At 45.0% G+C, this 15,686-nt stretch overlaps 1 protein-coding gene across 6 annotated transcripts in view; it reads right to left on the bottom strand.

Annotated features, from left to right (window-relative positions):
- SYT16 (synaptotagmin 16) overlaps window positions 1-15,686 on the bottom strand; it is a 114,280-nt gene that overhangs the window by 53,214 nt on the left and 45,380 nt on the right. For 5 of the 6 annotated variants that reach the window (XM_036384307.2, XM_036384309.2, XM_036384304.2 and 2 more), the window contains one exon: window positions 6,443-6,589. The gene's annotated coding sequence lies outside the window, so the exon portion shown is untranslated. Of the gene's footprint in view, window positions 1-6,442; window positions 6,624-15,686 lie in introns of all 6 variants that reach the window. The other variant, XM_054515153.1, reaches the window with a different exon arrangement.

The following is a 15,686-nucleotide window of genomic DNA, read 5'->3' on the forward strand; positions in this document are numbered from 1 at the left end:
TGACATTTATCGTTCAGAATTGTGAAGCTTTTTTTTCATAAACCCAAGTCTCTCCATCATACAGAGTATGTGATGACAAATTCAAGCAAAAAAAAAAAAAGTTTCTGGAAGACCAGGATTCAAATATTGTGCTCAGAAGCTCCTAGAGCAGTGGGGCTGAGGAGCTGATGGTGATTTCCTATGATTTCCTATGCTGACCTCTTCATAACTCTGTTTTGACTAGATTGTAAGAACTACTGAAATCAGAGGTGTTCATCTCATGTAAGTCCAGGACACCCAGAAAGCAGAGGATCTGTGAATGCACAGATAGATATTATTGCCACCAAAATATTAATACAAAACCTGGGGGAATTTCAGGAGAGAAGGTGGCAACACCTCCCTGGCCACAATATTTGGTTTGGATATTCAGGTGAGCCAGATTTTGACTTGGCACTGGTGATAAATCCAGAGTCACTCCATGAAGGTAGTCACATCCTTCAAATCAAAATAAAGCCCTTTGCATTTAAAGAGCTACTTGTCACCAGAGGCACAAAAAAGCCCCTGTTCCATGCCAAATGGCTGCACAAAAAAGCAGCAATGAATAACTTCATTTTTACTTCTCCAGCCGAGGGTTACATAAAGGGCATAAAGAAATTCACAAATCATTGGAGTATTAGGAAAGTGGTGTTAGTAGTGGCAACTGTGCTCTTTCAGGCTGAAAGAGTGAGAAACGTCTGTAATTACTGGATTAGGGGAATGAAAGAAGAAACCTGCAGTCAGAAATTACAGCAAGTTCTGTAATTGAGCTGCTGCCATTCTCCAGCTTGCATGAAGACAGAATAGCCAAAAGGAAATCACAAGTTCAAAGGGCTGGAGAAACACCAATTTACACCAGCACTCCAACCCACTCACCTGTTCTGTCAAGCTGCTCCCTAGAGCAGATCCCATAGACTGCACCTTGCCTGCAATTGTGCTACCCAGTTTGCAGCAAGTGAACAAACCAGGGTCAATCAGAGCAATTACTTGCATGAAAATGAGCAGTGGGAGAGCATGTCTAGCTGTTTAACAAAATGAAGTTATTTTAGAAACATTTAGAGGAGTCACCCAGTTCCTGTTACTCCTTCCCCCACGCACACACTCCATCCTTAGAGAGCCTGTGGGAATTGCTCTGTGTGGACCACCAAGAGCAGTGCAGGCAGTGCTGTTTGGGAGACAAAAACACAGAGGATGATTCCTGGTGATCCATCTTTGTGTGCACACATGGCTGAGTGTCCTAGTTTAGGGCAAATTTGGGGGAAAGCCTCCAAAGGGGCCCCTCCAGAAAGCAAACCCACACAGCTCCTCCCCCCAACCGGTTTGGGAAGGATTCCTCAGAGAGAAGTGGAAAGAACCTGTTTATTTAACAGACACAGCACCCCCCAGCACACAGAATGAACAATACTGGGTGACACCACTCTGTCACTGCTCTGAAAAAGATGACAAATTCAGAAAGTCTCTCTGGGGGTGCTCGCTCTGTTCTCAGTCCCTCCGGCGCTGGGGCAGCTGCTGCCCAGAGTAGGCCCCGCTCGGCCACAAGGGGCAAACTCTCGGTGTTTGCCAGGGCCCAGCCCGGAGCAGGCTCGAGTGGGTCCAAAAAAAGGAAAGGAGAAACAGTCCAGGAAGAAATTCTGACTGTTTAGCTAAACTAGCTAACGAGCAGAAGCAAGAGCAAGCAGAAACAAAGTAGAAGCAAGAGCAAAGCAAAAGCAAAAGCAAAAAGCAAAAGCAGCACCATGTACTGCCCTGTCTCTGTGTCCTGCCAGCCATGGGGGAGTGGCTGATTAGAAACCCAAACAAAACTTTCACTCTTCAGAGCCAGTCTTGAAGGCACAGAACATGATATCCAGCATAAACAGAACACACGAATGGGGATACAAGCATCATAATGTCACCCTAGGACACCGAGTCTGTAGTTTCCACCTCCTCTCACTTCTAAGTCAACCACCAGTCCAGCCAGGAACACTGGGAGGCTGAGGGGTCACTGGGGAAAGCTGAAATTTAAAGGACTTTGGAGCCACAGATCTGAGCAGGCAGTTATCCCTACTGACTTAGGGACTGCTCCCTCAGCTGCTCTAATCCTGCATTTAATTCAGCCTGTTGCAAACCAGGCTCATCCAACATCAGTAGCAGCAATCCCACTGTCCCATGGCCACTCACTCCTCCTATGCACCTCTGTCGAAGCAGTTGAGAGAAAAAGCAATTTAGAAGAGCAGCTTCATGTGGGCACTGAGAAACTTCCCTTTCACAACCTTCTCTCCTTCCTGCCACAGGTTGGTCAAGGAATCTGAGCCACGTACCCCAGCTGGGTGACAGAAACAGCCTCAGGCTCACTCTCAATGTGCCCATGCTGAGGACAGGGGAGCTACTGGTCCATCAGAAAAGGACCAACCACAGTTGTGTTTCTCTGGAGAAGTACACCCCTGGGTTTTCCACAACTTTGGAGGAAGCCAGACTGGTGCTGTCACACTCACCCACGTTTCTTATTTCTAAACATGAATCTCTGCCTCTGCTGCATGTGACAGTCCCACTCACCGCATGTGACAGGTCCCCAGGGCCCGCCTGGCCCCGGGCAGCACTGACAAGGAAAGGCAGCACCCAGGCAGCCCTGCTAACATTCCAGCCCCGGCTGAGTGTTTGAGGTGTTGATGCCTTCCTCAAAGCCTTGGCTAAGGGAGATGAGTGGTTTATATAAGAACTGCATCTCCATTTTTTTATTTAGTCTAAGTGTGCAGCTAGCCCTAAAGGCTGGAACAGTGGCTGTGCAGAACAGCTTGAGAACATGAACTGAAAATGCTCTTGAGGCTGATAAAAGAGAAGGAAAAATGAAAATAAAAAAAAATCTTCCTTCCAACCTCATCATATTTATGCTGTTTTCACACATCAAGAGTATATCTTCAACAAGTGTTCACGGCAAGGCACAATTGGAATATTTTCATATAAAGCACAGTGTACTAAGCTACAATTTCTTTCCCAGTCTCAGGTGACATCATTATGAAAAGATTGCTGTGTAGAACAAAGAGGAACTTTCACTCTCTTGAGCCACAGCACTGAAGCCTGTGGTTGGTTACAGCTCTTTGCATAAAGGTTTGCCCAGCATTGTCACAGGTACCTGTGAAATTCACTTCACCCATGAACCTTTGAAGTAAAGGACTCCCCAACTCTATAAACACCATGTATAGGAACATCACCACCTCCTCTTGGTCCCAAAATCCACACTACACACAGGGACACCAAACCATCACAGCACCAAAAGGTCTCACATGAGACCTCACTGACTCTCTCAAGCCTCTGCTCAAGGGAGGCTCCTCCTTCCTTGTGTGGAGAGATGATTCAAGAGGCAATTTCCCATAAACACTCTCCCAGTGCTTGAAAGACCCCCAGTGCTGTGAAGAACCACTCCAGCTGACTCTAAAGTTAAGGCAGCTAATCTTTCCCTCACCAAGGAGTTCTGCACATGACCTCTATAAAGGCTCTACACCACTCTGGAAAGACCAGGACTGCTTTGTGCCATCACCTCTTCCTTCTGCACATTCTTGTGTGTAGCCAAGCAAGCCTTATATGCCCTGTGCTGCCTTCCTACCTGGTACGTGGTTACCAGCTTCTCTAGCTTTTCAGCCTGCTCTGAGCAGTGCCAAGTGCATCCTAAATACAGGCTGGCTGTGTCCAGATGAGCTCCAGCCCTCCCAGTGAAGGGACTCCTGAAGCTGAGTGAGAAGAAACCAAGGCAGCACATCCCTGCTCCAGAGATGAACTCATCATTGAGATCAATGAACCAGTCAAGAACAGGATTCATAGAAGTCTAAAGTACCAAAAAGCTGCCATCCATTTTGTCCCAGTAATTAAGAGTCTTTGTCCTGAAGTCTCCTAAAAGGTTTTCAATGAAATCTTCATTTTCACAATGATCTTTTCCTTATCTTTCTCCCTCCATAGAGACACAAACTGTGCAATTAAAATCAAATCAGGAACAAACCAGCCAGATGTATCCTAGAGCCACGTTGATGGGAGCACCTATTTCAATCTGTCATTTGCCTTGTTCTGGGGCCAGGCTCTATACAGGAAAGCAAAAACAACAACAAAAAAAGAGGCTCTGACATTTTACAGTAGATTTTCTAAATGTCACCCTACACACCTGCAAAAGTAGACAGATTTCCTCATGTTTCTCTACCAACTCTCTTCTTCATTGGTAGATAACTCAAAACTCAGCTGGATCCAAGGGCAAGAGGGGCAGCTCATGGGCTGAACCCATCCACCCCTTCCCAGGCCACAGACTTCATTCACCTGTGCTATTGCATGTGGGGGTTCATCCTATAGCAGATGTCACAAAAAGTCATGCAAAATGCCTTCTCTCCTAATTAGATAGACATATTCTAAGCACTCTTCATTCCAGATGTGGAGAATGAAAAATCTTTCCACAATTTGAGAGTTTAGGACTGGGAAGAGCAACCCTTAGTGGGCTGCATGTTAAAGAGCAGCAGAGTCCTTGGAATCAGGATCTCCTTGCAACGTACACAGCTCAGAAGAAAAGAGTTGAAAAGAGGAAAAGTGAGTGCTAACCAATGAACTGCATGTTGCAAGTGCTCCCCCATCCTGCTCCTTCCTACCCACCAAAGCCATATTTCCAAATCTGAAGCAAACTCTTGCTTGTCAACACTCCTCTTGGGAGAGCTCCCTGAGGGTGCTGGAAACAGCCTTCCCTGGCTTCCCTGCCCAGGCTCAGCCTCCAGGTTTCTACATTCGCCATATGACACACTGAGTTAGCCCAGGGTTTAATATATTCCCTCATGCTGCCGTCCTTTAAAAGCATTGGCATTTCCTACACACAGATTCCATATTGACTTTACAAGTACCAAGACACCACGGTGAAATTTAAACTAAATATAGAGGTGATATTTTTAAATAACTCTCAGCTCCAACTCGCCAAGCCGATTTTATTCGAAGGGGAAAAGCAGACTCCAGCTTTAAGCTTCCATTATAATTAATGATTACAACACATTCCTCTGCCTTATCAGATTTAGCACCTCATTAAGGTACGTGGTATTTTTCTTGCACTGCACAGCTGTAGTTAAAGTTGACTTAGTGTTTCCATTATAAGCCCATGTTTTCAAAGCTTTATCACTCAGACACATGAGATTTAGTCTGAAATGAAAATTGCCATCGAGAGTGTCAGCTGGGAAGCAATTTCTTGTCCTTCAAAACCTGGAAGCAACAAACACCAAAAAAAAAAGCAAGCCACTCTGTTTATTAATAATTCACATTTTAAAAAGCATTGCAAATACATGTTTACATGATAGCCTGTGACAGCTCCATAGAATGTCAACACCCACACGCTCCTGGGAGATGTGTCATCTTAAAAACTGAAATAAAAGCCACATTTTTACACCACTTGATGGGAGGCGAAGGGAAGGGGAAAAAGACTTTAAAGTAATATTGATGAAGGAAACTTATAAAAAAAACCCCATAGTCTTTGTTTAGAAACACTGAAGTTAGGACTTTCAGTCGAGAGGGGTGTGGGAGGGAATCATTTCAAGTACCACTTGTACCTTTTTGGTGCCTGTCCCTGGCTCACTAATGAATTTCGCAAGAATTAGACCCACTGAGTTCCTGCCACAGATGGCATCAAAGCTTTCAACTGTCCATGAGCCCTGGAGTCTCTAAGTGCAGCCAGATCATGTCCTCAACCAGGCTGAGGCACAAGGCAAAATGAACAGCAAAACAACCTTGTATGAGCTCTATGTTTTGGGATTGTGTTCTTATGCCATTGGAGTTAAGACTGAATCACTGAGAAGCAGACTCCTCAGTTGGGAGACTTCTGAGGCCTCTTCTTGGCTGACTAGCTCAGTGATTGTGCACTTCTGATGTGCAAATTTACAAACAAATACAGGAAGAAATTACCAAATTCACAGTGACCACCATTACCAGAACAGATGCATTTTTGATGGCTGAAAAAAATTAAAATGTTCTTTTTCTAACATAGTAAAATTCCCAGCTGTTCTGACTCCAGGACTTGTGGGTTTACCCAAGACATAACATTTCCAGAACACAACAAACACGTGAAGGAACATGTAATCGCTACAAGGAAAGCAGGACAGGCATATCCTCTGTGAGCAGAAAGGCACAGTTGTTACTCAGAAACACTCACATTTTGCTCCTCACTGGATAAACAAAACACTCCCAAAACAGACAGAGCAGGGAGTGGGCTTCTTTCCCCAGAGTTGACTTTCATTTTTCAAGACATTACTCCAGACAACAAGGATAATGGGAACACAGTAGTAATTGCATATCCTCATGATCAAATTTGGGAGGTTTATTACCCAAAACCCTACGGTTTTCCACACAAACCTAAGAAACAGCAAGTGGGCCTGTGTCTGTCCTCCCAGAAGACCCTGTACACCAAAGGCAGTGTAATAAATACTGTGACACTCACCAAGGCCTTCATGAGCTCTGGACTTTGCTTTCCAGTGTTTTCTTTGCCCTCGTTGTTCCAGGCATGGGAGCTCAGCTCTCTCTTCACAGCAGAGCTTCTTGTTGATCAAGTGAAAGAGGACTGCAGGGAGGATAATGAAGGCTCCCACTGCAGACAAAAAAACCAGTGGCATCAGGAGTAACTAAGGACAGAAAGTCAAAAAAGAAGTCATTGGCACAACCAGGAAAAACTGCCCAGGGAAAGGTGTGGTTTAAGCACACCTGTATCCATGGCTCTGCTTCCCCATCCTCTCCACAGAAGAAATGGAACTGAAATCTAGCATAATTTGGGTTTGGATATAATATCCATTTAACACATTGATCTGGCCTGCTAAGGATGTGCATCACACAGACTTGGTTCCAATTTAGGTCTTCATTTCTGTCACAGGATGAATTCCAACACAGGAAAGACACCAGCTGATTTTAATAAACTTTTGAAGGAATGCAGAATTCCACCAGCTCCAAGAGAGACACTCTCCATCTGTACTGCAACAGGGATCCAGCCAAGAAAGGGTAGTTGGTCATTAAGGCCCCTACACCTCCTTTGCAATTTATGTATTTTCTTTAAAACAATCAGATTACACATAATGGTACTCACTAACTTCATTACATTGACTAAAAACCAGATTAATGTATAGCCTATGATCCTCATTCAACAGCTACTTCACCCTTGAGTAAGAAGTACATTACTGTTCCACATAATTACCATTATTTTCTAGGGGAAAAAAATAATCATCAGCCTCCAGCCCAGGTAATTCAGTTTAGCTCCTTGGGTGTCAGGTTTGGCCACAGGTGATGAGCACAGTGGTTTTGCACTAGCAGATGTCCCAGCTCTGTACATCACCATCTCTATGTCAAACTGTAAAGAAACAGTCTGGATTCAATTTATCATGTTCTGCCTGTACCACTGGGTCTGCAACAAACCACAGGCGCCAGCAAAAAGCTTTTAAAGCCATTTCACCTCTCTCATACATATCAAAATGCCAAAACAAAGGACAAACACTACATACATCACTTGATGTGGATGGCAAGGGCACACATGTCAAAAACTTTCAGTGTCATTTGCAAAAAAAAAAATTGGTTTGTTATTCTGGTAATTACTTCACCAAGAAGGGGTGAAGTTCAGCTGCTCAATTCAAGTCAAAGACCCCATAAAAATGAAACATCAGCAGCATCAGTGGCACACCAGGGATGCCTGTGATTACAAAGCTGCAGCTCACAGATGAGCAGGATGAAAGGATGTAAACAGAGCACTGCCAGTGGAGCATCCAGCAGGGAATTTATAAGACTTGACTCAGCAAAAGACTTGGGCTAGAAGAGCTACACTGACCCCAGTTACAGCCTTGACAGTGCACTGTATGACTGCTATCAAGGAGATTTAAAAAACTTAAATTAATACAAGCCAGCATGTCTCAACTGGAAGCAAAACTCAGCAATGCATAGCAGCAGCCCACATGCAAAACAAACGAGTGGCTGGGAGTGAACCCAGAGGAACACGTGATACACAGACTCTGGAGGTGGCTCTGACCCTCCTCATCCCAGCCTGAGGAAGGAGCAGAAATATTCACTGAATCACAGCAGCTCAAGGGACAACAAGGTGAAGTTTACACTTCCCTTGCTCTATTCTGCATGAGCACAGACAATTCACTGGATGGTTTGGGTTGGAAGGCACTTTAAAGATCTTCTAGTTCCAATCTTCCTGCTATGGACAGGGACACCTTCCTCTAGGATGCTCAGAGCCCCATCCAACCTCTCCTAGGGCCTGCCAGTATTTGGTGCCACAATTTCCCTAGATAATTTGGCCAGCACATTGTGACTGTGTTCACAGGGGTCTGAGGATGAGGGAAGAGACGAGGATCTGACTCCATGTTTCAGAAGGCTTGATTTATTATTTTATGATATATATTATATTAAAACTATACTAAAAGAATAGAAGAAAGGATTTCATCAGAAGGCTGGCTAAGAATAGAAAAGGAAGGAATGATAACAAAGGCTTGTGTGTCTGACCAGAGAGTCCGAGCCAGCCGACTGTGATTGGCTATTAATTAGAAACAACCACATGAGACCAATCACAGATCCACCTGTTGCATTCCACAGTAGCAGAAAACCATTGTTTACATTTTGTTCCTGAGGCCTCTCAGCTTCTCAGGAGAAAAATCCTAAGGAAAGGATTTTTCAGAAAATATCATGGCTACAGCACATCTCAGACCCATTTTCCCCTCACACTTCAACCCAGGGAGCAGGGCTGGGGAGGTGAGAGTGGCTGAGTGAGACATTGACTCTGGCTATTTTCAGCTGCTGAAGTCACCATTAAATGGCTGCTGGAGCCAAGGATAAATAAAAGGAGATGGGTATAAATCAAAGTAGCCATAACCCCAGAATATACATGAAAGCTTGGCTGCATCCCATCACAGACTTGCCCTGTTCTTGAGCATAGAATAAGCAGGAAAAAGGATAATGCTCTACCTTATATATAAAACACATTGGATTCCCCCCCCCCCCCCCCCAGTACATACGAGGGCGTGTGCAGCAAGGACACCACTGTTACCATTTATTTTAGTTCATAAAAACCTCTGTGAGCCCAAGGAGACACCACAGTTTCCCCTTCTCAGACAGGGCACAAGCAAGCCACCAGTATTTTAAAATATAAATTATTCAATACATGCTCTGAAATGCTACACAAGCCCCAGCTAGAGAAAATCCTCAAAGTGCCCCTTTTCCCCAACAGACCTTCAAGTACCTTGCAAAACCACAAAAGAAAAAGCAGATCTTTGACTAGACAAGCATCCTGAAGGAAAGCTTGGAGACAAATAATCACCTGCCATCTATTTGCTCTGAAGTAACTCAGACTGGCACAACAGTGTTATTGCCCTTCTAATTCTTGCTTCCTGGTCAGATACAGAGGAACAAGAGAGTAGTAGCTCAGTGACACAGGACTTGGGACAACTCTTCTGGCTTCACCTACTGCTTGGGGCAAAAATATAAAAGGCACCACCTATCAGAGCTCACCAAAGGTCCAGCATCAACTTCCAGGAGGAAGTTTCCAATGTCAAGTACTAAAAACTGTCCACACAGAGGCAGAGTTTTCGGGAGCACAGGCAAGAAGGGACTGCACAGACTCTTCCTGCATGGAAAAGAGCAACAAGGCCTCAGATCCTTCACCTCCCTTCAACATGGGCCCCAAGCAGCTCTCCTATCCCTCCCAAAGTCAGTCTGTCCACATGCAAGGAGGTGACTGGGACTCCTACAGCACAAGGCAACACAGCTCATGTATCCTGTCCCACAGCTTTATGCACAAATTCCCTCTTTTCTCAGCCACAATATTCGTGCCAGATACCAGAAGTTTGTGCCACAATGTCTGTGAGGGAGGGCTGGGTTTGCACCTGAGCACTGCCTCACACACTGCAGCTGGCTCCAGCTGGAAGCTCAAATCCCTCTGGAGAGGGGGCACATGCTGGCAGTTTGCTTCTCCATCATCAAGAGGAAAACACCCTGCACCTGCCTACAGTCCTGATGATACCTCCCAGCTCGCCTCCCAGCCCTCAGCTGAGGGGCTTTCTCTGCAGATTTGAAATTCTCAACTAAAGCTGCTCCTGGGAAATGGCTGTAAAACTGATTTGGAGCAGAGCTTTGTTCTGGCTTGTGGTGCTGACTGGGCCTGAGTGGTGCTGAGGAGGAAAAGCAGCAGAAATGCACACACATCCCTTGTGCTACAATATTACTGGAATTTTCACAGGTAAAATGTCCATCCTCACACCAGTGCATGACAGACTGTGCCTGGAGTGACAAAATGTGACACAGTAAGGCATTCAGCTCTTGGTCCTAACCCTGGGAGGTGCTGATCACCACATGCTTTGGGACATGAACATTCAGCCAGGATCCTTCCCCATTTACCCATTTTTAAGCCAAGAAATTAATGCCATGGACACCTTTGTGCAGTGCCACAGTGGGTCCTCTCATTCTGCTGCTCTGGTTGAGAGCACAAGGCAAGAAATGGTGTTTGTGCTCCTGGCAGGTTGAGGCCACACACTCTTTGCCCACTGCTCTAGAACAAACCAGAGGTGCAGTGGGAATGGCCCCAAGGTAGAAAAGGGATCAGAAATGGAGGTGAGGTCAACAGAAGAAATCTGAGAGAGGACACAGGGAGCACAAGGCATCATAATGCTGTTCCTGCTCCAACCTTTCCTCAAAGCCACATCCACACTACAAGATGAATTCAGGGAGAGTCTGTCCAGAAGAACAAGAGAGAAGTGCTGGCCACAGCGTTACATCCTTTGAATCCAGCTGGGTTTTGGGCTTGTAGCTGGTTTCACAGCAGTCCTGCTACCAGCGCTGGCCTCTTCTGATGGACTAGGGCCAGGGGAATGAACACAAGAAGCTCTACAGTAGATTCATTTGGACCTGCAAATAGCAAGAACTTAATCCATTCTGCCATGCAAGGGTTAAATTCTGCATAAAAGACTATTCCAGACAATAGTTCTTTAATTTCATTTGATACCAAACTTCCTGAAAAAGGAATGTTTACTGCTACTTTTTAATTACAAAAAATAAAAGAAACCATAAATTGTCTGTTTTGCTGTCTGTGCTAATTACATTTCATTATATATTTGGAGTAAGCTATGATTTTCCTGCTGGTTCCCATGACATTTTTCATTATCAGCCACTAATTGTCTAGCATGCACATTGCATTGTGAACCAAGTAGGCTGGTGGTGCGTGGGCAGAAGTTCCAGCAAAAGCTGCAAGGCAGTACAAGTGTACGTTATTATTATTACTATTATGATGTATGAGAGAGTTTCCACCTACTTGCATATCTACATATCCTCATCCCTATCAGCAGTGTCACAGCAAAGCCCAGGAGTCCATCCTTGTGCTTGGCAAGGCTCAGCAAATACTGAGGGGAAGTTATGTAGGATGGAGTGATGGCAGCAGCCCCACTGCAAGGACAAGTTCCCTGCTGGGTGCAATGGAAACACCAAGCAGCTTTCTCAGTCACTTCCTCTACTCTGTGCCCAAAGCACGTGGGGATCAGAATCTTGTCACTTTGCCCACCCACAAGCTGAGGTTATCAAGGAAAGCAGTGCCTTATGTGGATTCCTAAAGGAGCAGGATAACTTATGGGATCTTTCTGAGACAGCAGGGCAGAAAAAAAAAGTAAGAGGTTTTCAGAAGCCATGGCTAACACTGTGTCCATTATAGAAAAACCTCCAACAAATCCTCATATATGAAAACCCAGAAAGTGCCACAAATGGTGAAGCAACTCCTTGCATGCAGCATTTCGTAAACTCGGGCTGAGGGAGGCTGTAGGTGCCAATTCTTCACACAGCAAACTGCAAGAACATGACCACTGCTTGTCCTTATCAGCCTTGGACAGGTGGCAATTCTATTCATGTGCACCACACACACAATACACAAACACTTCAGAAATAAATGTGTGCTTTCACAGGATTGCAGCTCTCTCCTGATATCTATTTCAAAGGAGACAAAGCCCGACCCTTTCCCACAGCACTGTGAGGGAACAGTTGTATAACTCCCCCTCTTCTCCTCAAGGTGATCCACAAATACATTATCAGAAATGCAATCAGACCACATTCCCTGCTGTAGCAGGAGTGAAATTCCCATCCAAGGCAGGAGGATTTGCCCTGCATAGAGGCTGGGTTTCACGCACTTTATTTTTATATGCTGATTTACAAGATAGCAAGAATGAGGAGGTTCAGCAGTCCTTTTATATAAGGAATATGAAGAACAGAAAGGCACTTGTGACCTGACTATGCCTCTCTCTACTTTCACTGCCAATTTTGTCTGCTCAAAGGGTGGAGGAATGGGCCCACTTGTAGCTGCTGCTGATCTATTTGCAGGTCATCTTCAAAGATTTAAGCTGCCCTTATGGCCTCTGACATAGGCATGCAATTTCAGAGGTCTCAAAGACAGTAAATCAACTTCATTTCCCTCTCTTCTACCACCCCCAGAGCCATCCAAACACCTTGGACTTTTCAATGCATTTATCCCCCCAGCAGGTGTCTGAAGCAGGGAAACACCAACACAACTGCCCCACAGAGCAGGAGCCATGGCACAGGCACAACCCCAAAGGGTGGAAGTCAAGGTCCAAAAGAACAATCAAGAAAAGTTACATCCATCTGTACAAGCATTTCAGTGCTTAGAATTACCTCATGTTTCACCCCAAAGCTCAGGCTTCATCTGGAGATGACACCATGGTGACAGTCACAGGACTCCAGGCATCTCTCCTCAGTCACCCTGGGTCACACAAAAGCTGCAGAATTGGCTTTTTTTCCCCCCAAAACTGGGAGCTGCATCCTCTGATTCTCTAAGGGATGCAATCCAGTAGAAATGCTCAAAACCTTCAGGACAGACTGAATTGAAGGCACAGCAGGAGACACAGAGGCATTTAGCAAGTGCTCTCCCCTTAGAAATGGAAGGCCTGAGATGAATTCTGCCTTAAACTTACATTTTCCTTTTCCCAGTACCATGTCTAAGGTGCAGACTAGAGGAGGGCAGCCTCTGCCCTTCAGGCTCAGCTTAGTTCACTGTGCAGCCTGCACTGGGGCCAGAAGTAGCAGATTTGATTTTTCTCAGCCTGCTCATAAAAGCCAGGCTCAGACTTGAATCCTCAAGATGCAGTCTGGATTTCACTTAGAACCTGCTATAGATAAATGACCAAAACACAGACACTGGGAGGGCAAACCTCAAAGCACCCAGCAGCCAACCTGTGAGAGCCACAGGCCCAATTTCAAAAAGCCTTTCCCTGTGGCCAGATATTCCACCTGACAGAGGCTGCTCTGTGTTTTGCTGAGTATGACCCTGTAGCAGCTCTCTTTTCCCAGCAGCAAAAAACCCATCCTGGCCTTGAGCGGTGCTCTTGATGACATTTGCAACTGAGCACACATGGTTCTGTGAAACATTCTGCCTTCAACAAAAGGCACTTTTCAACTAGAAAAGATGAAGTATTCGTTTTGCTGGGTGTGTTTCAAACGAGTGTGGTGCACTAGTTCAAGTCCACAGTCTCTGCAAACAATGGCACCTGAAATTCTGCATCCTGAAGAGCCCTGGCTCTCTCCTCGTTCCTCCATCTGCGAGCAAACACACCACAAACACAGAGGGAACAAGGGAACAGAAATGTGTCCTGATGGACAGGGACAATTCACAGTGCCTGGTGAAGGTCCAGGGTGATCCAGAGGTTCCACCTTCAGTTTTAGTAATAACCATAAAAATGGCTCCAGTTCACCACAATAGTCAAATTCTTTGAAGTTAACAGGGCCAGGGTGAGAATTTGAGTAGCACAGAACTTGAATTGTCATTCATGAGCTGAAAGCTGGGCCCCTCCATGTTAGGGCTGGACAGATTTGATGGGAACACTGTGAGGAACTTTTGTATTTGCGGCGTTCCCCAGATGAAGAGGAATGATGAATCTGACTCCACATTCTTGAAGGCTAATCTATTATTTTATGATACTATATATTAAAGAATACTAAACTAAACTATACTAAAGAATACAGAAAGAATACTTACAGAAGGCTAAAAAGATAATAATGAAAATTTGTGACTCTTTCCAGAGCCTTGACACATCTTGGCCCTGATTGGCCAAACAATTCACATGAAACCAATGAACCAATCACTTGTGGATAAACAATCTCCAAACACATTCCAAAGCAGCAAAATACAGGAGAAGCAAATGAGATAATTATTGTTTTCCTTTTCCTCTGAGGCCTCTCAGCTTCCCAGGAGAAGAATCCTGGGCAAAGGGATTTTTCCAGTCCTTGTAGGACTGCCACAAGGAACCTCACACCCATCCAAGCCTTGGTCCTCCTGGCCCAAGTTCCCTGCCAGGATTGTTCCCCAGGGCTGGGCCCACAACTGAGGCCATCAAAGTGAAACCCGCAGCCTCACAACTGTTCATCTCAGTTCTTCTCCAGACAGGGGAAGAAAAACTAGAACCAGGTAGAAAATTACTTTCCCAGCCCCCAATCTATGGCCTCAGACTCAAAAGTTTGCTCTGCCATTTCTTCTCCATCTCAATATTCACTCTGATCTCTGAGCTGTGCTAAAATTCTCAGTTTTGCACTCTGGAACTATTTTCCATTATAAGAGCAGCTATCACACAAAGCAGTGAGCTACCTTGGAGGTCAAAGCTTTCACCTAAGGCATAGAAAGGCAAGAAAATGGCTGTGGTGATAATGATAAATACAACTTGAATTAGAGCAAATGAAAGAATCTAGTCCCTAAAAGCCAAACTCCTGCTGCTCAGGGCTCTCATGTTAGAGATGAGACCTGTACTAAAATGCAAATAAATCAAACAGGACAGAGGTCTCAGCTTGCCCCTTCCAGACATCCTTTGACTTTCCAGCCCCTGGAAAAACTACACAGTAGCAGGGGACAGGCTGTTTTTTCCTCACAGGCTGCTCAGAGGAGAATTCCATCCTGAAAGAGGACACAACCTGAGTCTGAGAAAGTTTTTTCAAGATGATGCACTTCTTAGGAAAATTTATAATTTAAACAGAATTTAATTGTCCAACAGGAGCCCCTTTTCTCAGAAGGTTCTCAGCCTGCTCTTCCTGTAGGTTTGTCTTTGATGGTGTCCCAGGTTTGTTTTCAGTTACAGTACAACACAGAGATCACAATCTGATACCTTTTGTCACAGCTGACACCAAGACTGCCTTGCTGGTAGAAAGGGAAGACTGGGGCTGTCAGTCTGCCACCTTTCTTGAACACTGAAGTCACGCCTTTTTTTTTTCCCCTTTTCTTAAAGACAACTTCTTTGTTGCCATGGTATCACTAATGCAGTATTTTGAGACGGGAAAGAAGATAACTGTGCAGCATCACAGTGACACATCTATCAGCTGCCATCCTCTCAAAAAGGATAAATAAATAAGGATGCCAATGCAGACTTTTAAAGGCTCCTCCACCCTTTAAATTTTTCCCCTCTCACATACAAGTCACTGTCTATAAAGTTCATGCCTCAGTTTTATTATAGAGAAGGTCAGAACTTTTCTCACAGCAAGGAGTGTCTAGAGTTATTTTTCAATTCCTTCTCTTCTCCCTATGCTACATGACACCAGCTGAGGTCCACACTCAAGAGAGAACAGCACCTACTTGTTCAGAAAATGCCAGCCTGGCTCCCCATGTTAAACCATGCAGTGGCTCTTTGCAAATCTTGCTTGTACAATGATTTCTCCTTGAGCTAACAGGGTAT

The sequence above is a fragment of the Molothrus ater genome, chromosome 6 (assembly GCF_012460135.2).
Source record: "Molothrus ater isolate BHLD 08-10-18 breed brown headed cowbird chromosome 6, BPBGC_Mater_1.1, whole genome shotgun sequence".
In the NCBI taxonomy this organism is placed as follows: Eukaryota; Metazoa; Chordata; class Aves; order Passeriformes; family Icteridae; genus Molothrus; species Molothrus ater.